The 26,414-nt window shown below is 38.6% G+C and overlaps 1 protein-coding gene and 1 non-coding gene across 2 annotated transcripts in view; both read right to left on the bottom strand.

The window, feature by feature from the left end:
- Positions 1–26,414, bottom strand: part of AOPEP (aminopeptidase O (putative)) — a 415,716-nt gene that overhangs the window by 200,780 nt on the left and 188,522 nt on the right. The gene's annotated exons all lie outside the window — the stretch shown is intronic.
- Positions 17,199–17,270, bottom strand: TRNAG-GCC (transfer RNA glycine (anticodon GCC)). The gene has a single exon. It is a non-coding gene; the product is annotated as a tRNA-Gly (tRNA).

Genomic DNA, 26,414 nt, shown 5'->3' with positions numbered 1-26,414 from the left:
CCATTCTAACTGCCTCATAACTAACTATTTTTATATGATCCAGTCTATACTATACAATGTTGTTTGTTTAGTCACTCAGTCGTGTCTGACTTTTTGAGACCCCATGGACTGTAGCCCACAAGGCTTCCCTGTCCATGGGATTTCCCAGGAAAGAATACTGGAATGGGTTGCCTTTTCCTTCTCCAGGGTATCTTCTCAACACAGAGATGAAACCCAAGTCTCCTAAATTGGCAGGCAGACTCTTTACCACTGAGCCACCAAGGAAGCTCATCCTATATAATACAGTCAGATTAATCTTCTTACAGTAGTTTGATATTACAAGATTGATTAACTGCCTATCATGTCTCTGTGATGGATTAATTAACCAATCAACCAATCAACCATGTTTCTCCATGTCCTTACCAAACAATTTGATATAGGACTTATTCATTAGAAACAGCAGCAGAATTGCCTTCAGAGCTGCTCTGGAGCGAAAAAGGATTCATTCTCCACCTCTGAAATATACTACCAGTATCCTTGGGCAAATTAGTTAGCCATTCTCAGTTTCTTCAAGTGGAAAAAAGAGGGGAGGGGGAAAAAGGACAAGAATAATAGTGGCTAACACTTAATGAATACTTATTACATGCCAGGTACTGTGCTCAGTGATTTATATGTATTAAGCCATGCTGATCTTCAGCCATCCCTCTTGGGTAGATATTACTTTGATCCCTACTTTTGAGATGAGAAAACTAAGGCTCAGAGAGGTTCAATATCTTGCTCATTGGTAGCACTGCTAGTAAATAGTGTAGCTGAGGCCTAGAACCCAGGTGTCTCTGACACTGGAGATACCTGGTGAGGGTTTTGGGTTTTTTTAGTTGAATTTTTAAAAAATTGCATGTAAATTTTAATTCAGTTAAAAAAAAACCCACTTTTAAAAATTTACATGCAATGAGACTTCCCTGATGGCTCAGACGGTAAAGCGTCTGCCTACAGTGGAGGAGACCTGGGTTTGATCCCTGGGTTGGAAAGATCCCCTGGAGAAAGAAATGGCAACTCACTCCAGTATTCTTGCCTGGAAAATTCCATGGATGGAGGAGCCTGGTGGGCTACAGTCCATGGGGTCACAAAGAGTTGGACACAAATCAGTGACTTCACTTTCTTTCTTTCTTTTTTTTCTTTACATGCAACAGAATGAACAGACCTTTAGGTGTTTTGACAGCTGAATAAACACAAATAGTCAAGACTATTTGTGTGATATCAAGAGACAGAACATTTCCATTACCCAGAAAGTTCCTTCATGCCTTATTTCTGTCGATTCCATCCTCACCCCAAAGACAACTACTTTTTGGAGTTCTAAAACACATATTACTTTTGCATATTCTTGAATTTCATCTGAATGGAGTCATGTAGTATGTATTCTTCTGTACCTGGCTTCTTTCACTGAACACAATGTTTTTGACATCCATGTTGCTGTGTCATTAAGTAGTTTATCCCTTTTTATTGCTGAGTAGTATTTCATTAGGACTTCTTTGGTGGCTCAGACTGTAAAGCCTCTGCCTACAATGCTTATACTAATATGCTACAGTTCATTTATTCTGTTAGTAGGCATTTGGGTTGCTTCTAATTTGAAACTATTAAGAATTAGACTGCTCTAAATAGTTTTGCACAAGACTTTTTGTGGATAGTTTCTTTCAGATAAATTCTTCAGAGTGAGATTGCTAGGTCACATGGTGGGTATATTTTTAACCTTATAAGAAACTACAAAAAAGTTTTTCAAAGTGGCTGTATCATTTTACACTTACACCAGCAACAGAGGACAGCTCCAGATGCTCCATACACTTGTTAATATTTGGTAAAACAAAATGTTTTATTTTAGCCAATCTTACCTATCAGACATTCTTGTACATATATAAGTGCTATCTCAGATGGTTTGAATATTTGCTTTCTCCTGATGTATACTTTTTTCCTGCTATTGACCATTTGTAAATCTATTTGCTATGTGCATGAGGTGACTACTCATGTCTTTTACCATATTTTAGGTTGGTTTATTTGTCTTCTTTATGTATTTGAAACATAAGCCCTTAATAATGTGAATATTTTGTCTCTGTCTATGGCTAACTTAATTTTCAAAACTTTAAACTTTATTAATTTTATAATTTATGGTTACTGCTTTTTATGTGCTAAGAAATCCAAGTGTACTCCAAAGTCTTGAAAATATTTTTATATTTTCTTCTAGAAGAGTTACAGGGAGTTCCCGGGTGGCTCAATCATTAGGATTCAGTGCTTTCCCTGCCAGGGCACAGGTTCAATAGCTGGGCAGGGATCTAAGATCCCACAAGCTGCACGGCATAACCAAAAAAAAAAAAAAAAAAAGGGAGAATTAGAAGAGCTAAGTTCTAGCTTTCACATCTATGTCTATGATTCATCTCTAATTAATTTTTGCTTATGGAGTAAAAGATTGAGGTTCACTTGCTTTCATAGGTTTATCAGCTCCATTCCCTCCACTGATTTCCCTTGACATCCTTGTGAAAAACCAATTGACCACGAGTGTATGGGTCAATTTCTAGATACCACATTCTGCTGCACTGATCTTCTCCACCCTGCATTCAGCTTCCATTATTTCTGAGGTCGCCTGCCATTATTTTTAATTTTCTTCCTCTGAATGTATTGTGAACTTTAAATTTGGCAGCACTTAAAAATTTTCTGTTTATCACAAATATTTAGCATTTGACATGATATTCTTAGGTGTCATTTTGTTTTAAATTTGTCATCCAGCTTGGGGTTTGTTGAGCATGTTAGATTTGTGGGTTGATTTCTTTGATAAACTTTGTACAATTCTTGGCCATTATCTCTACAAATATTTTGTTTCTGCATTCCCTCTCATCTCTTCCTGGGACCATAACTACTTGTGTGTCAGAACATTCGACAACATGTTATAGTTCTAAGATGCTCTGTTCAGTTTTTTCAACTTTTTTTTCTCTTCATTTTATTTTTATTTCAGATAAATGTGCTTCACTTTATTTCAGATAAATTGAATTGATTTAAGTTCACTAATCCCTTCTTCTCTGCATCTACTCTGTTCTTTATCCCATTATGTAAATGTGTCATTTAATAGTTTTTCTTTTTTTCTGACTTTCCACGCAATTCTTTCTGAGTTTCCTTTTTTCCTCCTGATACTCCCCATCTATTGTCTACCATTTCTGTTAGATCCTTTAACATATTTATCATAGTTAGTTTAAAGTTCTTGTCTGCTAATTCCAACATCTGGGTTTTCAGTAGTCTGTTCCTTAATTATTAATTCTTTTCTTGATTTTTCAGTAGTCTGTCCCTTAATTATTAATTCTTTTCTTGATTTTAGGTCACATGTTCCTATTTCTTCACCTTTCTTTCTTTCATTTTCATTTTACTGTATACTCAGCTGTGGGTAAAAGAAAAGACTAAAGTAGATAATATCTACCCCATGAAAGGGCTTCCCCAGTGGCTCAGATGGTAAAGAATCTGCCTGCAATGTGGGAGACCCAGGTTCAACTCCTAGTCAGGAAGATCCCCCTGAGAAGGGAATAGCAACCAACTCCAGTGTTCTTGCCTGGAGAATTCCATGGACAGATGAACCTGGTAGATTACAGTACATGGGGTTGCAAAGAGTCGGATATGACTAAGTGACTAACACTTTCACTTTCGTAAACTACAGGGCACCCAAGTTACTTTCACTTTCACCTCATGAAAAGGTATGCTCTCTCCTTTGTCAGGCCAAGTCAGTATACCTCTAGTCAGTATACCTGGCTTATTTTTATTGCAGTTTTGATTCAATCAGTTAACCACTGGCTTCAAAAGTTTTGAGGTTGGGATCATTAATTTTCCTTCATAATAACCAATTCCAGGAAGAATCAGGATACAGGAATTATTTCACAAGGTTTTTAAAGGTTCTCTAAGAAATGCTTAAACAAGCAATTAAAAATTATCTTGAAATAAACAAGAAAATAAAAAAATTGAGTAAAGAAAAAGAAGTTATAAAAAAGAACCAAATGGAAATTATAAAGCTGAAAAATACAATCATTAAAGGAGAAAATCACTGGATGGACTTGGTAATTAGAGTAGAGATAATAGAGAAGAGAATAAATCAACTTGATGGCAGACCAATAAACCTGACTCAGTTTGAACAATACCAAGAAAATAGATTGGAAAAAATAAGCAGAGCTTCAGGGTCTGTGAGAAAATAACAGAAGGTCTGACATTTGTATCATCAAAATCTTAGGAGAAGATGAAGAATCTGGAACTGAAAAGGTATTCAAAGAAATAATGACTGAAAACTCCCCAAATTTAGCAAATTTGAACCCTACAGTTTCAAGAAGTTGAGCAAATTCCATATAGGAAAAACCCAAAGAAATCTACACCAAGACCCAGCACAGTTTAACTTCTGAAAACCAGAGAAAAAGAAAAAATTTGAAAACTATCAGAAAGAAATGTCATATTATCCATAAAGGAATATCCATCTAAATGACAGTGGTTTTTCATCTGAAAATATGGAGGCCAAAAGTGGAACAGTATTTTTCAAGTATTGAAAGCCTTTGTGTGAATCACAACAAACTGTGGAAAATTCTTCAAGATATGGGAATACCAGACCACCTTACCTGCCTCCTGAGAAATCTGTATGCAGGTCAAGAAGCAACAGTTAGAACTGGACATGGAACAACAGACTGGTTCCAAATTGGGAAAGGAGTATGTCAAGGCTGTATATTGTCACCCTGCTTATTTAACTTATACGCAGAGTACCTCATGTGAAATGCCAGGCTGGATGAAGCACAAGCTGGAATCAAGATTGCCAAAGGAAATGCAGATGGCAAATAAGCAAAAAAAACAAACTTTTTGGCCAACCCTATAGTTCAGCAGTTCCTTTTAAAACTAAGAATGGACTTACCATTTGATTCAGCCATACCTTTATACATTTATCCAGAGAAATGAAAATTTATTTTCATACAGAAACTTGACATGAATGTTCACAAAAGCTTTATTGGTAATAGCCAAATACTAGACACTATCCAAACGTCCTTCAGTGGGGACTGCTTAAATAAACTATGATACATCCAAACCATGGAATTTTACTCAGTCATAAAAAGGAATAAATTAATGATACACACAACAACTTGGATAAAACCAAAGGAAATTATACTGAGAATAAAAAGCTAATTGCAAAATGATATATATTGTATAATACAATTTATATAGTTTTGTGAAATTACATGAATATAGAAAAAGAGAACAGATTAGTGGTTGCCAGAGGTTAAGGATGGGGGAAAGGGTAGATAAAACTGAAAAGGTGTAGTATGGGGGAGACTTGTGCTGATATTATACTTAAGTGTCTTGATTGTGGTGGTGGTTACATGTGGTATACTGTGATAAATACATGATAAAATTATATATAGCTATACACACACAATGCTCAAACTACTGCACAGTTGCACTCATCTCACACGCTAGTAAAGTAATGCTCAAAATTCTCCAAGCCAGGCTTCAGCAATATGTGAACCGTGAACTTCCAAATATTCAAGCTGGTTTTAGAAAAGGCAGAGGAACCAGAGATCAAATTGCCAACATCTGCTGGATCATGGAAAAAGCAAGAGTGTTCCAGAAAAACATCTATTTCTGCTTTATTGACTATGCCAAAGCCTTTGACTGTGTGGATCACAATAAACTGTGGAAAATTCTGAAAGAGATGGGAATATCAGACCACCTGACCAGCCTCTTGAGAAACCTATATGCAGGTCAGGAAGCAACAGTTAGAACTGGACATGGAACAACAAACTGATTCCAAATAGGAAAGGGGAGTACGTCAAGGCTGTATATTGTCACCTTGCTTATTTAACTTATATGCAGAGTACATCATGAGAAACGCTGAACTGGAAGAAACACAAGCTGGAATCAAGATTGCTGGGAGAAATATCAATAACCTCAGATATGCAGATGACACCACCCTTATGGCAGAAGTGAAGAGGAACTCAAAAGCCTCTTGATGAAAGTGAAAGAGGAGAGTGAAAAAGTTGGCTTAAAGCTCAACATTCAGAAAACTAAGATCATGGCATCTGGTCCCATCAGTTCATGGCAAATAGATGGGGAAACAGTGGAAACAGTGTCAGACTTTATTTTTGGGGGGCTCCCAAATCACTGCAGATGGTGATTGCAGCCATGAAATTAAAAGATGCTTACTCCTTGGAAGGAAAGTTGCAACCAACCTAGATAGCATATTCAAAAGCAGAGACATTACTTTGCCGACTAAGGTCCATCTAGTCAAGGCTATGGTTTTTCCAGTAGTCATGTATGGATGTGAGAGTTGGACTGTGAAGAAAGCTGAGCGCCGAAGAATTGATGCTTTTGAACTGTGGTGTTGGAGAAGACTCTTGAGAGTTCCTTGGATTGCAAGGAGATCCAACCAGTCCATTCTAAAGGAGATCAGTCCTGGGTGTTCTTTGGAAGGACTGATGCTAAAGCTGAAACTCCAGTACTTTGGCCACCTCATGTGAAGGGTTGAGTTATTGGAAAAGACTCTGATGCTGGGAGGGATTGGGGGCAGGAGGAGCAGGGGACGACAAAGGATGAGAAGGGCTGGATGGCATCACTGACTCAATGGACATGAGTTTGGGTGAACTCCGGGAGTTGGTGATGGACAGGGAGGTCTGGGGTGTGCAATTCATGGGGTCACAAAGAGTTGGACACGACTGAGTGACTGAACTGAACTGAATACACACAGATACAGAGAGAAAGAGAGAAATGTATGCATGTATAACTGATGAAATCTGAATAAGCCCTGTGGATTTTATCAATGTCAATTTCCTGGTTTGACATCATACTATAGTTAAGCAAGATATTAACACTGGGGGAGGCTGGGTAATGGGTAAATGGCACCTCCCCGTACATTTCTTTGCAACTTCCTGGACTCTGTAATTGCTTTGAAATAAAAAATAAATAGGCACATATAACACATGCATGGTCTCAATTTATTCTATGATAGATTAATATTATATGAGCACTATGGCCAAAAATGTTTGAAGTCTCATTTTACGGAGAAGGGAATAAAATCCTAATTGGCTGACACGTCACTTCAACTGTTATGATGGATTTTCTTGCTCATTTTCATTCTTCTTTCCCTGTCATTAAATTATCTGTGTACTAATGTAATTTACATAATGCTGTCTCTAAGATGTACTATTAGGAAGATGAAAATTTGGTGAACAGACGTATTTTCAATAGTCAGTTGAAGCAAACAATGGCCTTATAATTAGAAAACTTATAGCATGACAAATCTGTTGCCAATAAAACTCCCTCAATGCCTACTGAGTAGAACTTTCAGTGTTTACATTGGATTTCTCAGTGGGCTTATTTCACTTAAACATGCACAGCATAGCTTCTCTCTATAGAGGCTGAAGTTCAACTCATAATAAAAAAGCAGATTAAATCATTTAAGTAGTGCTATGAGACAACACTTGGATGTACATTTCATCATTGATTGCATGCTAGTCTATATTACATTTTCATATTGCATAATAGATTTATATAAACAAATCCACACACAGTATATTTGTGGGTACTTAAGAGATTTTAAAGATAACTGCAGCTATTGGGATTTTAGACTTATGAACTTAATTTAAAATGTTACATAAACCCTGTGTAAAACTGTCTCCACTGACCCATAACAATTCAACAATATTAAAGAACAAAGAACAATCAGCCTAAACCCCTATGCTAAGAAAAGTCTCGCATGATACACTCTTCTTTTTACTTTTCTTAACTCTTAATGTAGTATATTTATTACAATTTGAAAAGAAAAAAAACTTTTCTGTATGGCTCAGATATATAGGTATCTTTTCTAAAGCATTACAATTGGAGTTTTACAAATTTAGTTTGTGGCCATCTTCTCAGAAGTGTTTACACATCAAGAAAAGTACATCTGGCCCTTGGCTCTATTTTATTTGTGTACTTTAAAAAGTGCCAAGGAAAGTCCATTGTCTACCACCTGTCAGATGCAGGTTACTTCTACTTTTCCTTTGAGGGGCTTTTTCATCAGACAATGTTCCATTGCTCTGACCCTTGTGTTCCATTCAGATCTCTCAATTTCCCCCAAAGCTTTGTGGTTTTAATTTTCACTAGCACTTTAGGGTTTCAAGTGTACTAACCTCAGTTGCACTGACACTGACCCTGGCTGTTGAGTCAAGAGAGTGAATATGGATTTTATAACGATGGGTCAGTTGTTTATTACTGAACAGAGAATGTGTTTCACATCTCTTGGCACTGTCCTGATTCCATACAATGATACCCTGTTAAATAAAAGTCTTTAAACATACAACCACATTAATTTAATATATATGATTTTGTAAGATTTTTGATATAAAATTCTTTCACAAATCAGAAAAAAAAGTTTTTCAGGCCACATATAAAATGTTCAGTTAACAAAAAGTAGGATCACTGCACATTTATTAACAGTTTACTCACTTGATCTCCTAAAAGAGAGAACATGTAGAGATTCTCTGTGGTTTTAGGATTGCGACAGAGACTTTTGCTTAGCAAAATCTACATTCTCCTTTTGCTCCTGGCCTTCTGGTGTTAGGGTGTATTTTCTAGCTTCCTTTGCTGTTAGGTGTGGCCATGTGACTGAATTCTAGCCAACGGAATATGGGTAGGAGTGAGCAGGGCCAGGCCCAGCTCATTAAAACTTCCTATGTGTACTCCAGCATGTTTTTCCCCTTTAATCATTTGAGTGTCAGCAGGTAACTAATACAAAATATTTTTACATTTTTTAGTACACAATCATAATAAAAAAATCATCATCACAGCCATCATTAATATAACATCCCCTTGGTTCTGGTCTCTGATTTAAGAGCTAGTCATGCATTAACTCATTTCATCTCAAAAATCCTGTGAGATAGGTGACATAGTAATATTGTTTCCACTTTTCAGCTGAGGAAACTGAAATGTAGTGATGTCAAGCAACTCCCCCAAGATCACATAGCAAACAAGTGGCAGGGTTGGAGTTAGCACCCTGCAGTCCCAATACCAGTGTCTATGCTCTGTGCTATGCTTCTTCCATTACTCTAATTCTTTACAGCTTAGGATCATGGCATCTGGTCCCATCACTTCATGGCAAATAGAAGGGGAAAAAGTGAAAGCAGTGGCAGACTTTATTTTCTTAGGTTCCAAAATCACTGTAGATGGTGACTGTAGCCATGAAATTAGAAGATGCTTGCTCCTTGGAAGGTAAGCTAAGACAAACTTAGAATACTAAAAAGCAGAGACATCACTTTGCTGATAAAGGTTTGTATAGTCAAAGCTATGGTTTTTCCAGGACAGGTGTGAGAGTTGGACCATAAAGAATGCTGAGTGCCAAAGAACTGATGCTTTAAATTGTGGGGCTGGAGAAGACCTGAGAGTCCCTTGGACAGCAAGGAGACCAAACCAGTCAATCCTAAAGAAAAATCAACCCTGAATATTCATTGGAAGGACTGATGCTGAAGCTGAAGCTCCAGTACTTTGGTTACCTGATGTGAAGAGCCAACTCATTAGAAAAGACCTGATTCTGGGAAAGATTGAAGGCAAAGGGGAAGAGGGTGACAGAAGATGAGATGTTTAGATAGCATCAGTAACTCAATGGACATGAAACTGAGCAAACTCTGGAAGATGGTAGAGGACACAGAAGCCTGGCATTCTGCAGTCCATGAGGTCGCAAAGAGTCAGACACAGCTTAATTACTAAACAACAATAACAACAACAGGTTCAGTCAGAAAGTCCTTAGTAGTTCACAGAATTTTGTCTTCAGCTTTCCCAGCAGTTGAGTTGAGCTGCCATACCCAATTCTTTATAAGTTCATTTTTCAGCTAGTAGAACACCTTCTTGTGTTTGGATTGCAAAACCTCATTTAGTCATCCTTCGTTGTCTTTCATTACCAATTTCACCTGCTAATACTCGGAGGCAATTTGAGACAAAGGAAGAAGCAAAAGGCATCAGTTTCTTCCTCTCTGCATCTCTCTCTGTAACCAGAAGAGAAAGACTGCTAAGGCTTCTGGCTTACTTGGTGCTGATGAAGACAGAGGCTCACAGAGAAGATCCAGGCACCTCCTCGCCTTCCAAAGCAGATGAGCATGAGCTAGGGATGAACCTCATGGAATTCCAGGTGGGGGCCACTCCATGAAGTGACTATCTTGGAGTGTAGTCCTGAGGGATGAAGTAGCCAGAAGTCAGCCCTGAGCTCCAGCTTTCAGAATTTCTATTTGGGATACAGGCCCCACAATATCATCATTCATGGCATCCAGTCCCACCACTTCATGGGAAATAGATGGGGAAACAGTGGAAACAGTGTCAGACTTTATTTTTTTGGGCTCCCCAATCACTGCAGATGGTGACTGCAGCCATGAAATTAAAAGATGCTTACTCCTTGGAAGAAAAGTTATGACCAACCTAGACAGTATATTCAAAAGCAGAGACATTACTTTGCCGACTAAGGTCCGTCTAGTCAAGGCTATGGTTTTTCCAGTGGTCATGTATGGATGTGAGAGTTGGACTGTGAAGAAGGCTGAGTGCCAAAGAATTGATGCTTTTGAACTGTGGTGTTGGAGAAGACTCTTGAGAGTCCCTTGGACTGCAAGGAGATCCAACCAGTCCATTCTGAAGGAGATCAACCCTGGGATTTCTTTGGAAGGAATGATGCTAAAGCTGAAGCTCCAGTACTTTGACCACCTCATGCGAAGAGTTGACTCACTGGAAAAGACTCTGACGCTGGGAGGGACTGGGGGCAGGAGGAGAAGGGGACGACCGAGGATGAGATGGCTGGATGGCATCACGGACTTGATGGACGTGAGTCTGAGTGAACTCCAGGAGATGGTGGTGGACAGGGAGGCCTGGCGTGCTACGATTCATGGGGTTGCAAAGAGTCGGACACGACTGAGCAACTGAACTGAACTGAACTGATAGGGCCTCTTCCTTCACCCTCTGCATATGGTCTTTTGTTTTTGTTCAGTTTGTAAGTCATGTCTGGCTCTTTGTGTCCCCATGGACAGCAGCATGTCAGGTTCCTCTGTCCTCCACTATCTCTAGGAATTTACTAAATTTCATGTCTCTTGAGTTGGTGATGCTATCTAACCATCTCATCCTCTGTCACCACCTTCTCCTTTTGCCTTCAATCTTTTCCAGCATCAAGGTTTTTTCCAAGGAGTCGTCTCTTCACGTCAGGTGACCAAAGTATTGGAGTTTCAGCTTCAACATCAGTCCTTCCAATGAATATTCAGGGCTGAGTTTCTTTAGGATTGACTTGTTTGATTTTGCAGTCCAGGAGACTCTCAAGAGTGTTCTCCACAGTTTAAAAGCATCAATTCTTCAGCGCTCAGCTTTCTTTATGGACCAACTCTCTCCTCTGTACATTGCTATTGGAAAAAAAAAAACATAGCTTTGACTATATGGACCTTTATGAGAAAAGTGATGTCTCTGCTTTTCAGTACACTGTCTAGGTTTGTCATAGCTTTCCTTCCAAGGAGCAAGTATCTTTTAGTTTCATGGCTGCAGTCATTGTATGCAGTGATCTTGGGGCCCAAGAAAATAAAATCTGTCACTGCTTTCTCTTTTTCCCCTTCTATTTGCCATGGAGTGATGGGACTAGATGTCATGATCTTAGTTTTTCTAATATTGAGTTTCAAGCCAGCTTTTTCACTCTCCTCTTTAATCCAGATCAAGAGGCTCTTTGGTGCCTCTTTGCTTTCTGCCATTAGAGTGGTATCACCTGCATATCTGAGGTTGTTGATATTCCTTCCAGTAATCTTGATTTCAGCTTGTGATTGATCTAGCCCAGCATTTCCCATGATGTACTCTGCATGGAAGTTGACAGTATACAGGCTCGTTGTACTACTTTCCCAGTTTGGAACCAGTCTGTGGTTCCATGTCCAGTTCTAACTGTTGCTTGTTGACCTGCACAGAGGTTTCTCAGGAGGCAGGTAAGGTGGTCTGGTACTTCCATCTCTTTAAGAATTTTCCACAGCTTGTTGTGATCCACATAGTCAAAGACTTTAGCGTAGTCAATGAAGCAGAAGTAGATGTTTTTCTGGAACTCCCTTGCTTTCTTCATGATCCAGTGGCTGTTAGCAATTTGACCTCTGGTTTCTCTGCCTTTTCTAAACAATGCTTGTACATCTGGAAGTTCTCACCTCATTTATGTCGAAACCTAGCTTGAAGGATTTTGTGCGTAATCTTGCTAGCATGTGAAATAAGTGCGACAATATGGTAGTTTCAACATTCTTTGGCATTGCCTTTCTTTGGAACTGGAATGAAAACTGACCTTTTTCAGTCCTGTGGCCACTGCTGAATTTTCCAAATTTGCTGACATATTGAGTGCAGCACTTTAACAACAATTTTAGGATTTGAAATAACTCAGCTGGAATTCCATCACCTCCACTAGCTTTGTTCATAGTGATGCTTCCTAAGACCCACTTGACTTCACGCTCCAGAATGTTCAGCTCTAGGTAAGTGACCACACTGTCATGCTTATCACAGTCATTAAGAAATTTTTTTTTGACAGTAATTATTTTATTTTATTTTTAAAATTGTTACTGAATATCTTTATTTTTATTTTTTTACTTTACAATATTGTATTGGTTTTGTAGTTCTTCTGTGTGTTCTTGCTACCTGTTCTTAATCTCTTCTGCTTTTGTTAGGTCCTTATTGTTTCTGTCCTGTATCTAGCTTATCCTTGCATGAGTTATTCCCTTGATGTCTCCAGTTTTCTTGAAGAGATCTCTAGTCCTTCCCATTCAATTGTTTCCCTCTATTTCTTTGCACTGTTCATTTAAGAAAGCTTTCTCATCTCTCCTTGCTATTCTCTGGAACTCTGCATTCCACTGAGTTTATCTTTTTCTTTCTCCTTTGCCTTTTGCTCTCTTCTTTCTTTTGCTATTTGGAAAGCCTCTTCAGACAACCACTTTGCCTTCTTGCATTTCTTTTTCTTTGGGATGGTTTTGATCACTGCCTCTTGTACAATGTTAGGAACCTCTGTCTTTAGTTCTTCAGGCACTATAGATCTAAATCTTAAATCTATTTGTCATTTATACTATATAATCATAAGGGATTTGATTTATGTCATACCTGAATGGCCTAGTGCAATTTAAGGCTGAATTTTGCAATAAGGAGATGATGATCTGAGCCAAATCCAGGTTTTGTTTTTGGTGACTGTATAGAGTTTCTCCATCTTCAAATGCAAAGAACATGACGAATCTGATTTTGGTATTGAACATCTGGTGATGTCCATGTGTAGAGTCATCTCTTGTGTTGTTAGAAGAGAGTGTTTGCTATGACCAGTGTGTTCTCTGGACAAAAGTCTGTTAGCCTTTGCCCTGCTCATTTTGTAATCCAAGGCCAAACTTGCCTGTTGCTTCAGGTATCTCTTGAGTTCCTATGTTTAAAAGGAAATTTTTTAAATAAATGTTATTTCTAGAAAGTGTTATAGGTATTCACAGAAATGGTCAACTTCAACTTCTTTGGCATCAGTGGTTGGGACATAGACTTGGATTACTATGATGATGAATGGTTTGCTTTGGAAATGAACCAAGATCTTTCTGCTATTTTTGAGATTGCACCCAAGAACTGCATTTTGGACTCCTGTTGACTATGAGAGCGACTCTATTTTTTCTAAGAGATTCTTGTCCATAGTAGTAGATACAATGGTCATCTGAATTAAATTTCCCATTCCTGTCCCTTTGAATTTACTGATTCCTATGATGTCAATGTTCCGTCTTGTCATCTCCTGCTTGAACACATCCATGTTACCTTGATTCATGGACCTAACTTTCCATATTCCTATGCAGTATTGTTCTTTACAGCATCAGACTTTACTTTCACCATCAGACACATCCACAGCTGCGCACTGGTTCTGCTTTGAACCAGCCGCTTCATTCTTACTGGAACTTTTAGTAATTGCTCTCCACTCTTCTCCAGTAGCATATTGGACACGTTCCAACCTAGAACCTCATCTTCCAGTATCATATCTTTTCACCTTTTCATACTATCCATGGAATGGGTTGCCATTTCCTTCTCCAGTGGATCACAGTTCGTCAGAACTGTTGACTATGATCAAGCCGTCTTGGGTGGCCCTGCTTGGCATGGCTCATAGCTTCATTGAGTTATGCAAGCCCCTTCACCATGACAAGGCTGTGATCCTTAAAGGAGATATGGTCTTCTGTTGTTGTTCAGCTGCTAAATTGTGTCCAATTCTTTGCAACTCCATGGACTATAGCACACCAGGCTTCCCTGTCCTTCACTGTTCCTTCAGATCCATGTCCATTGAGTCAGTCATGCTATCTAACCATCTTTTGCTCTGCCACCTCCTTCTCCATTGCCTTCAATTTTTCCCAGCATCAGTGTTTTTTCTAATGAGTCAGCTCTTCGCACCAGGTGGCCAAAGTATTGTAGCTTCAGCATCAGTCCTCCCAATGAATATTCAGGGTTGATTTCCTTTAGTATTGATTGGTTTGATCTCTTTGCAGTCCAAGGGACTCTCAAGAGTCTTCTCCAGCAATGGTCTTTAGTATGTCACATAAAATTTCTCTGATCTCTGTTTAAATCCTTAACTCATATTTAACATTTTAACTAATATCTACTGCTATCAACTCACATTATTTTAGATAGATGAAAGAAATATACTTTTCTGATACTTAGAAGTATTTTACTGCTATAACTTTCTTATTCTCATATGTAATGATCCGTACTCATAAACAGCATTCTCACACCATTCTTGAACTGGAAATGGAGTAATTAAAAAACATGTAAGTGAAAAAATATGATTTCTGAGTTGAATAATATCCTCCAACATAGCTCTCCACTTTAACCACTTGAAGGGTATCTAGATAGGCCACTGAATTGTACCTATCAAAGGATATAAGTCTATTTATTATCTAATAAAGACTAAAATTTGAGACTATTAATCAATAAAATCTTAATGGATACTTCATAAAACTTCTAATTACTGGCAGCCTATTTTCCTATCTTGGGTCTGGGAAATATTTATTTAATTCTTTAAATAATTATTTAATTCTTCAGCCAAGAATCCACCTTGATCCTCTTTCCATACCTGGATAAAAGGCATAAATCCACCATTGGCAGAAATACTATAAATAACATAGTTGTCCTGTTAAAATTTTTTAAAAAATACTGATTAAAATGTCAATTCAGCAAAGCAAGTCTGCGTCTATATCTTGGAATAATTTAGAGCTCAGAGTCTTCTGAATGCCTTTCTGGACCCTTCAAAATATGTAAAGATTTCTGTCTCTGGTTTTTAAGTTGTAGCATGTGTTATTGGGAATTTGAAGAGCTTTTCCATGACTCCTTCCTCATCACACTGAGTTTCTAGTGGGTTGGGACCAAGCCATATTTCTTCTGGCCTTTAACAAAGAAAAAGAAAAGAAGGAGGAAGAAGTAAAAAATGAAAAAAAAAGAGAGTCCACATGTCTTTGGACCTTAGGATACAGTGATTTCTTTGAAATCAAACAGAGGGAGAATTACTGCCCCTCTTCTAAGTGTGTCATGGATTTATGAGTCAACATTCGAAAAGTCCTTGAAAGTTCTTAGATGAAAGACCACAGATCTGTATGAAGTATTATTATTATAAAAATAACTCAGTTTTCTTGTGGTTATTTTTTTTTCCCAAAAAGAATGTTCTTTTGTTTGCTGTTTGTAATCAATTAAAAAAAATTAAAATCATCAAAAGTAGGATATTGTTGCAGAAGAATATTAAATCATCAAGACTTTTCTGGGATTAAAAAAAGCAATGCCTTTGCTCAAGGATGCTCAAGGTACTGCCTGGATGGTAATATTGGAGAACTGCATTAATAAAGTTTAAAACTTTTTATAATTATCTTTAATTAACTATAGCAGGAAAATTTCTAATAACTATTTTTCACTTTTTTTTCTATTCAGGTTTAAAGAGAAACCACACTTCTCCAGGATCACAAAATAAAATATAATTCTCTTGTATCCTTTACACACCCATGCCTTCTTTTTTTTCAAAAGAGAAGCAGCATTCCACATCCAGGCTGTACACAAGAAGGACTGTACTCAATCAACTACTCATAGTTTCTTCATCCTCCACTGAGAGTAGGTCTTATAATCTTATCACTTTACTGAGCACAGTGGCTGTGATTAGACTGAATTATGTTGGGAATATATCATGTACTACCTAAATCTTTTTATAGCATGCTGATGAAACAGAGAATAAGATATTACTGGTTTAAAGAAGCTCTTTGAAAAAAAAATACTAAGCATTTTCTCCTTTTTATTAAGTCGATAAATATGTATGAAATATGTGAGTATAATAAATAGTATAAAGAAAATAGATTTTTTTCTTTATGGTCCACAGGTAACAGCTAGGATTCTCTAAGTTGATGAATTCTTGTGTACAAATCAGATACAGAGGAAGAGAAAAGTGAAATGCACTGCAGTTTTTTTGTTCCTTCTTCCAACTTGGTCCAAGTCCGAGTTCCTTTGCAGAGCTATCTCCTAACCAACCAGGCAACTGTTATTTATTAAGTTGTACTTTGGCTCCAAAGATGTCAGGTGTTTCCCAAAGTGATGAGCTGAAGACCACACCTCACATATGTTAATTCCAAAAAATTAGAATCAGAACTTTAAAATTATATTCTTGGTCAAAAGCTGTAACACCTTCTTTCATATTCTTTCAAATTAAGAAATAAAGTAGAGGTTTGGGGAAAGTATTCAAGTATTTTAGCAGGGAGTTTTCTCCTAAGTTTCCTTTGGCCACTAAGCCAAAGCATTTTTTGACAGATAATTGGACTAGAAATAGTGCCCTTGGAAACCATCAGCCAGCATTCCCACCCATAAATTAGGTAATTCATTTTCATCTTTTTTCCCTCCCCAATTTTCCCCCCAGTTTCTTTTTCCCACCCTTTTCATGTTGGTTTTTCTTTGCATCATCTAATACTTCTGCTCTCCTACTCTGTTTATCTGGGTTATAACTCCCTGCCTCTGGATACAGTTCCTATTCTTATTGCCTCTCACAGCCTCTGGGTACCTCTTTGACAGGTCCTCCTGCCGTAATACTTAGAAAATGAAAGTGAAGTCGCTCAGTCGTGTTCGACTCTTTGTGACCCCATGGACTGTAGCCTACCATGATCCTCCGTCCATGGGATTTTCCAGGCAAGAGTACTGGAGTGGGTTGCCATTTCCTTCTCCAGAGGATCTTCCCAACCCAGGGATCGAACCTGGGTCTCCTGCATGGCAGTCAGATGCTTTACCATCTGAGCTACCAGGGAAGTCATCATAATACTTAACCTCCCTCTAAAAAACCTTAACCCTGTTGTAAGTGAGAAACCTCTCTGGAAGGCTCTCTGAACTGCTCCAACTTCCAGTGATTTTTATTTTCCTTAAAGTTCTGTGGAACCAATGATTGGTACCACCCAATCAGTAATCTCTCATGTCTTTCCTTTCCAATTAAGTAGACACCTACTCAAGGACATGGAATATTGTATCTAAGTCTTGAAAAGCATACCATATAAACTGAACAAATAGTTACTGATTGAATAGAATGGTGGGTATATCTCACGGAGATAAGCTAGAGTTTCATTTGGGGATAACAGGATTTGAGTATAAATGAGTTTTAGATATTTAAGCTCCTTTACTCAAGAATATAGAAACACATGGGTTATAAAAAGCTAACCTAATGGAATACAGAACTTTCCCCTTTAAAAGGCATTTCTATTTATTTGTCAGTTGGAAGTGAAAGTGTTAGTTGCTCAGTTGAATCCAACTCTTTGCTACCCTATGGACTGTAGCCCACCAGGTTCCTCTGTCCATGGGATTCTTCAGGCAAGATTACTGGAGTGGGTAATTTGACCCAGGGATCAAACCTGGGTCTCCTGCATTGTAGGCAGATTCTTTACTCTCTGAGCCACCAGGGAAGCCCCTTCATTAGTTAGTGACTCAATAGTATGTGCAAGTAAGTTTTCAAAATTTCTCCTACAGGTTCTGAGTATGAGCCATGGGTTTGAGACTACTTCTGCCATAAATCATCATGAATAGGTCAACCTTTCTTGGCTTTAGCTTTCTCCTCAGACAAATAAGGAGTTGGATAGATGACTTTTTAAAACCAAATAAGCAAAACAAAAATAAGACTAAAGAATTATTAGTACCCTCACTTAGATTTTTATCAGGAAGTGTGATTATTTACCCTGCCATAAATCTATTTTAAACATGAGACCTACCTGGAGAATGTCATTCAGATGAAAACCAGAGAAGAAAAAAAAGAAAAATGGAAATTCTAGGTACTACTTTTATCATCACCAGAACCATTTACTTCCTATAGATATTTTGTTGGAAAATAAAAAACCTAGTATGAAAAATCTTCAACTTGTCATATTTCTTATTACTTTATAAGATACAAGGCAAGGAAGAAACTCAACTGATCTTTAGTGCAAGCAAATATCAGATAGGTAAAATGCTTTTAAGTCTGGTATGATAAGGTTAATAAAAGGTTGCAGAAATCCAAGTGTACTGGAATGCCAATTTGACACTTGAATGTTAGTAAAAACAGCACATGCCAGAGCTATTTTCTTAAATCAAGCCATCTCTGTGGTAAAGGAAAATGGATCAAAATATCAAGGCAAGCACGCCACTGGCGGGAGGTATGTGTCAGATTTATTGTGGCTGAGAAGATTAAAATCAGCCAGTATTAAGAAGGGTGTGTATGTGCTGAATTCAGATGTCAGGAAGTCTGAAAATTATGCCATCAACCCCAAGAGGTTCCTGGGTTGATGATAAATAAAGGACATACTTAAAACAGAAAGGCTGAAAAGCAGCCAAGGCCTGAAGATAAGAGTGATCACTTGAGTCGAGGCATTACCTGTGCCTATGGTTAAGAGAGCAAAGCTAAAGATAGCAAGATGAATCAAGGTCACATGAAACAACTATAATGAGAGTGAGGAGGAAGGTTGCTGACACAGGCTCAAAAATATGGTGTCAGGGTGGGGCATCAGAATGCACTCCAGGGTACCGACCTTTATGGAGAATGGAATTGGGAGTTACACCCATGTTTCAGAGGGTAGAGAGAGAAGGTTGAGAAACAGATGGAGAGAAAGGGGAGTGACCAACCTTGTGCACTGCGAAAGGACACTACTTAACTGCCAAAGCAATGGACTCTGGCCTAGCCCAACAGAGCAGAGAGAGGCAACCACCCTTCAGAAGGCCAGCCAGCCACAGACAAACCTCAAGCAGGGTAGGGATCCTCTGAGGCCAAAGGCGGGTCTGTAAAAACCCAAATCACAGTGACTTTTTAGTTTTGTTGGCTCTTCCTTAGAAACCACATAACCACTAACATTCTACTTCTTTTCCCACTGAGCTGACCCACATCCAATTTATATATTCCCTATTCACAAAAGTCACAGCATACATCCAGTCATCACCCTGTGCCCAGCACCAGGGGTGATTCTCGTCTCAGGCAAGGCTGGGCTGCTGCGAAACTGTGGCATCAACAAGCTTGGCTTGCTGGATCATGTAAAGAACCCTGCCTCTGTGGCCATGTCAGGGTCCAATTCCAGCCCTCTCATTACCAGTTCTGGGACCTTGAGGGAACTGTCTTAATGTCTTTGAATTTTTCTCATCTACAAAGTGATAAAAGCAACATCTGTTTTTCAGGGTTGTTGTGAGGACTGAATAGTATTTGAATATATGTAAAGCACTTGGCATGTGTTCAGCACGTGATTTGTATTCTAGAAATGGAAGTGATTCTTATTAATTCTCTGTACTCTTACCCTTAAAAAAAAAAAATCATGCTTTGGCCATGCCTTCTCCCTTAAAAAAAGAAAAAGTCATGGCCTTAATCCCTTCCCCTGCCCAAGTGCCAAGTACCCTTACATTGCCCCATCTTTTCTTTTAGAGAAATAAATTTGATTATGTCACTCATATCAAAGAGTGACTCTCAGAAGCAATGCATATAATGCATATAATGGGATTGGGCAATGATTATATAAAACAATAATTTGTGGAGAGATATTCACAGGAGATAGGCTGTCTTCAAATGACATTTCTGTAGATGCGTAATCATTCATTCTGCTTCTGGGTAAGATAAGCCTTATCTGGCTTGGATTCTACATCTCTACATGGTTTCCTTTATCCTAATTCAATCTAATTTGAAGGTAAAGAGTGTAACCAAAAAAAAAAAAACCACACTACCTACTTCATTCTACATGGCTGTGCCATCCCACAGCAAATCACTGCCAAGAGACACTAGTAAACTTTTCCAACACATATTTTGCCCAGACAATGGCTGACTGGAAACCCAATGTAACAGATAAGGGTTGATGACTCAAGCCTCCAAACAAGTTTTTAGTTAAATAAAGCTTCAAAGGCTAATCACTAGATAAAACCAACCCAAGCTAGAAATAGGGCATTCATTAACAACAAACAACTCTCTACAAGATTACAAACTTGGAACTTTGGACATAAAATTAAACTGGACACCAAGGCTACTGCCATAACAACATGGACACATTTCAAAAACAAATAGTTGAGAGTGAAAAACAAGCTGCTGGACGTGCACTGAATGATACTGTTCACAGCAGGTTTTAAAAAAGAACAAGCAATACTAAAGGCATGTTTTAAGAGTACATACATATGAAGTAAAAAAAATAAAGATATGCAGGAGAATAAAAAATAACAGTAATTGCTGGAGGGAGGGGTAGGAAGAGGAATGAAGTTGGGAATGGTAACACAGGGAACTTTGATTGTGTGTGTAACGTTTTAGGTCTGATTTGGATGATGGGTACTCAGATAAATGTAATTCTCTAAATCTCTTTATTTTTCTGTGATATTTTACATTAAAAATAAAAACCGTCCTATGGCTCAAAATTGTTGACCTGTGAGAGAGAAGTCAAGTCTGTTTGATAATACTGGTGAGCTGTTAGTAATAATAAAATGGACCCTGCGCTGTGCTTAGTTGCTCAGTCACGTCCAACTCTTTGTGACCCCATGGACTATGGCCTGCCAAGCTCCTCTGTCCAGGGGTATTCTCCAGCAAGAATACTGGAGTGGGTTGCCATGCCCTCCTTCAGGGGATATTCCCAACCCAGGGATCAAACCCAGGTCTCCCACATTGCAGGCAGATTCTTTACCATCTGAGCCACCAGGGAAGCCCATGAATACTAGAGTAGGTAGTCTATCCCTTCTCCAGGGGATCTTCCAGACCCAGGAATCGAACTGGGGTCTCCTGCATTGCAGGCAGATTCTTTACCAGCTGAGCTACCAGGTAAGTCTCAAAATGGATCCTAGTAACCCTTACTTCCAGTTCACAGGGCTGAGTGGGTAGAGATTAGAGGAGGGTTAGGTAAGAGGGAGCTGAGTTAAAAGGGATAAGGCCCCCTTTGACACAACTCTTTGATAGGGCTGGAAGACAGAGCAAGGGCAGTCTGGATTAGGGGAGAAGCCTCAGCCTCTGGCTCATTTCTGCTCTCAAGACCTTCCCAGCAAGAAAAACTGGATGAGGCAGGTGAAGCTTGAAACCCTACACCTTTTAGAATCTTAGTCTACATAGGAGGTCAGCTAAGGTACAGGAGTACTCAGGAGTACTTCATGAGCATGTGACCTGTGGAGCACACAAGTGTTTCTTGTGCTTGGTTTAAAATTCTTGAAATTCTCAATAATGTTGTCTTTGAAACTGTGTCATGTAAGTGAAGACCAATGGAATAATGAAGCGCGTGCATAAGCAGAGGAGCTGCGAGCATAATGCGTATCTGCTACTGCTCCTTGCCATGCCACCCACATATAGCAGTTACAGTGCCCATGAACAAAGACTTCTGGTGGACCCACAATGTGTGGGAGGTCCAGTGAGACTCAAAGTGAGTGGAAGGAAGCTGTGTTATATCTAAGGTTGAGTAAGTGGGACTGTTGATAGCCTGAGAGGCTCTGCTTTCCATTTGAACCGGAATTGTCTTCAAATGCAGAAAGAAAGTAATACTGTTCTAAGAAACACTTGCAACCAAAAAACCCTATCACATCATTTCTTATTCCTGCTATTTCTCTGTATGAGCCAACCACTTATAATGCAAAAAGGCATGGAGGAAAAGGAAAGATAGGGCAACCTATAGTTCATTTCTTTTTAGTTTTTCTTTACTCATCAGTAAGACAAAAGTAGACAGCACATGTATCAAGAAGTAAAATAAAAACTGAGAGTTAGTTTGTGCAGTCTTTCCAATGTGCTGGTAAGGAAAAAAGAATACATGTGAGTACAAGCTATAAAGAACTCTCTCATTTCAATGACTGCTTATGAGTTAAACATTCTTACATTTGCATTCGAAATTGACTGATAATATAGAGATGAGTTGTAAAATTCATGCAAATAACTAAATTTTAAAATTTGTTCCTTACTTAAAAATAATAAATGACAAATCTGACTCTTTGTGACCCCATGGATAGTAGCCTGCTAGGCTCCTTTGTCCAAGGAATTCTCCAGGCAAGAATACTAGAATGGGTAGCCATTCTGTTTCTAGGGAATCTTCCCAACCCAGGGATTCAACCTAGGTCTCCTGCACTGCAGTCAAATTCTTTAGCATCTGAGCCACCAGGAAAGCAAATATAACACACTATGAGAAGTTGAGAGAGAGATTGAGGAAAAAGGGAAAAAATTCTCTATATTACTACCTTTTTTCTGCCTTTGCATAAGAGGTCCCACATTTAATTTTGCACAAAGCCCCACCTATAACATAGCCAGTCCAAGTTCTTTCCCAAAAGAAGCATTGCTTCTAATTGTCTGAAATGAGTGTTTAATTAATTGATAGTATCTTACTGAGCTGCATCTCCTGAACAGCATTTTAGGAAGCACAAGTTTTGAACCCATGCTTCGAAAGAAAGAAAAATAAGTCTGCCATTTTGAAGAGAAAGAGGAACTCTAAGTGGAATATATGCAGGTCAGGAAGCAACAGTTAGAACTGGATATGGAACAAAAGACTGGTTCCAAATAGGAAAGGGGAGTACGTCAAGGCTGTATATTGTCACCCTGCTTATTTAACTTATATGCAGAGTACATCATGAGAAATGCTGAATTGGAAGAAGCACAAGCTGGAATCAAGATTGCTGGGAGAAATATCAATAACCCCAGATATGCAGATGACACCACCCTTATGGCAGAAAGTGAAGAGGAACTCAAAAGCCTCTTGATGAAAGTGAAAGAGGAGAGTGAAAAAGTTGGCTGAAAGCTCAACATTCAGAAAACGAAGATCATGGCATCTGGTCCCATCACTCCATGGGAAAGATGGGGAAACAGTGGAAACAGTGTCAGACTTTATTTTTGGGGGCTCCAAAATCACTGCAGATGGTGATTGCAGCCATGAAATTAAAAGATGCTTACTCCTTGGAAGGAAAGTTATGACCAACCTAGAAAGCATATTCAAAAGCAGAGACATTACTTTTCCAACAAAGGTCCATCTAGTCAAGGCTATGGTTTTTCCAGTAGTCATGTATGGATGTGAGAGTTGGACTGTGAAGAAAGCTGAGCGTCGAAGAATTGCTGCTTTTGAACTGTGGTGTTGGAGAAGACTCTTGAGAGTCCCTTGGACTGCAAGGAGATCCAACCAGTCCATCCTAAAGGAGATCAGTCCTGGGTGTTCATTGGAACAACTGATGTTGAAGCTGAAACTCCGATACTTTGGCCACCTGATGCGAAGAGCTGACTCATTTGAAAAGACCCTGATGCTGGGAAAGATTGATGGCAGGAGCAGAAGGGGACGACAGAGGATGAGATGGTTGGATGGCATCACCAACTCGATGGACATGGGTTTGGGTGGACTCCGGGAGTTGGTGATGGACAGGGAGGCCTGGTGTGCTGTGGTTCATGGGGTTGCAAAGAGTTGGACACGACTGAGTGACTGAACTGAACTGAACAGATATGGTTATACTTTTTACTGAAATATCTTGAACACTTTTGTGGGAAAGAAAAAGAGAGACAGCAGCCTCTGTGTGTGTCTGTGTGTGTGTGAGTATGCTCAGCAGTGCACACTCAGCACAATTCTGGGCTGTCAGTAACTCCCTGGGGCTCCTCTTCAAATTCCAGTTAGGAACTGGTTTTACCTTCACTTATCCTACTTAAAGCAGTTCACAAACATTGGTCAAACAGCTCAAAAGCTTAAGAGACATGTGATATATAGCTATAACAACTAAAAAAAATCAATGTTTTGAAACAGATTTTCTCCAAGGTCAGAAAACTGATCCTCAAGATCAAGGGGACCCACAGATATTCTTAGCCCTGGCAAAGTGTCCTGCCTGCACTGGTGACCCAGGGTACATCTAGGGTATTTGGGTCTGGAAAGAAGCAGTAGTCATCTGTATCCTCTAAACTGCTTTCCTGGGAAATGAGTGACCCAAGGCCTGGCTATCCTGGTTATTGTAATAATTAATGCTAATGGATCGTGGGAATGACTGGTTTGGATCCACTGTTTTACCCAGAAGTGGCCTCATGTATTTGAGCTTTGCAATTTTCCTTAATAAATGACCAACAAATCTTTAGTTTGGTGGCCACTGTCTGTAGGCAAGTCTCTAGGGTGTTCTGACTGTCAAAATGTCAAACTGCCATGGTGCAAGGGTTGAGAAAACAGGAAGGATTTATATTATAAACATGTTACTGTCCAGCCTCTCATTTTCCTGGCTGGTCTGATGTTATAGCTTTATCTGATACTTTGACATGGTTGAAATGAAAGTTAACTGGCTTAAATTACCTGGCTACAGGGAAGTCAATGTACTAGTACATAAGAAGCAAGGTTCTTTCATCAAGAGAAGGTTCCTTGATGTTTTGAGTCTGAACAGATCCTATCAGAGTTGAGAGAACTCTGGTAAGGACGATAAGGGGTGCTGACCTAGTGCTATTATTTACTTCAGGACAAGACGATGGGAACAGGAGCAGTCAGCTGTCCTGGCTAAAAGACCAGATGCCTTCCAAGGCAGGAAAAGAGTCAGAATAGGAAACCAGACAGAAGAATAAACCCATTCTTCAGAATATGAGGTGAATTTCATTACTCCTTTAAAGTAAAGTCAAAGAATTTAGACTAAGAAAAGAAAGTAGGGAGGATGCCTTGGATAAAATATATTCTTTTACTTTGCCACTGGCGTGGATCAGGAAGACTTATGTGCGGACTGTTGAGGTTGACACTGAAGTGACCTCTGAAAGCAAACACCCCAGTGAAACTGTTATGTAAACTGGAATGACTGGACATTCCCGGCCACCGCAGCATAGGCAGGCTGTGCTAATGACAGCTCACCACTTGGAAGTAGCAAGTATTATTGAACAGAAATGGATGGACACATATATCCTCTCTGATTTCACATTACAGATAAAATCTTACATTGGATAAAGTTGTATAAGTAATGGTGATCTAGTTCAAAATCTTAGAGAAAGGAAAGGCTTTATAAACTTGATAGGTAGTAATAGGAAGATTTTGCTGTTTCAAATCTAAATGGTAGATACTAAATTTAATCAAAACAGCAGACCACAGACTGAAAAGTATATAATATAATATGGACTAATGTGTTATTAGCTCATGTTCACTACAATGAGATTAACTTCCATCAGCAGCATAATTAGGTCTTGGTATTTTGCTAGCTTAGATCTATGTCCAAAGGACATATAGCCAGAAATAAGCTTAATGCATTTCATATTAATATTTTGACTTATTTAAGTAAAGTTGTTTTAAAAAAATCTTCACATTATATAAACTGATTGTGAATCATCAAACCCTTCAAAATCCCTTACATAAACAGTCTTACAAAATCTTTTTTGAACAGTGGTTACATTGATGTTGCTTATATTTTTAATCAACCAGTGAACTTTATTTGTAAAACCAAAGATTTGGTTTTAAAATGCCAGATATTTATTTGATGTGCTTCACACCAAAAATCTGCATATTCAAGTGTGCTGCTTTTAAAAAATCCTCAAATTCTAAAAACTGATTGTCATCATTAATCTCTTATAAGGACTGTTTTTTTTATATATATATACATAGTCAACAATCTGAAATATTTTTTTTGAAAAGTGGCTTCACTGATGCTTGTTACATTTTTCATCCACCAATAAGCTTCATTTGTAAAATTCAAGACTTGGTTTACAAATGCCATGAGGGCTAAGCAGAATCATCAGAGAGGAGCCCTGCATTTCCTTTGTGCAAGAAAGTTAACAGGATTAAGGCTTGAAGAATTGAATAAAACCCTGAGCTGGTTAAGATGGATGTATCACATTTCAGGGTTCCCATTTCATAACCAGCATGCCCCACACTGCAGAAAATAAAACATGCTGGCGAGCTCATTTAAATGGTTCTTGAGGAATATGTTGATTTCAGAAACTTTAAAAGGAAACGCGTGTCCATTTCCTTGAACCATATGGCTTTTTGTGTACTCAGCCTGCCTGGTTTTTGGCTTGCTCC

This window comes from Budorcas taxicolor, chromosome 8, assembly GCF_023091745.1.
Source record: "Budorcas taxicolor isolate Tak-1 chromosome 8, Takin1.1, whole genome shotgun sequence".
Classification (NCBI taxonomy): domain Eukaryota; kingdom Metazoa; phylum Chordata; class Mammalia; order Artiodactyla; family Bovidae; genus Budorcas; species Budorcas taxicolor.
The sequence above is the reverse complement of the archived record's forward strand: the minus strand, read 5'-3'. Positions and strand labels throughout refer to the sequence as shown.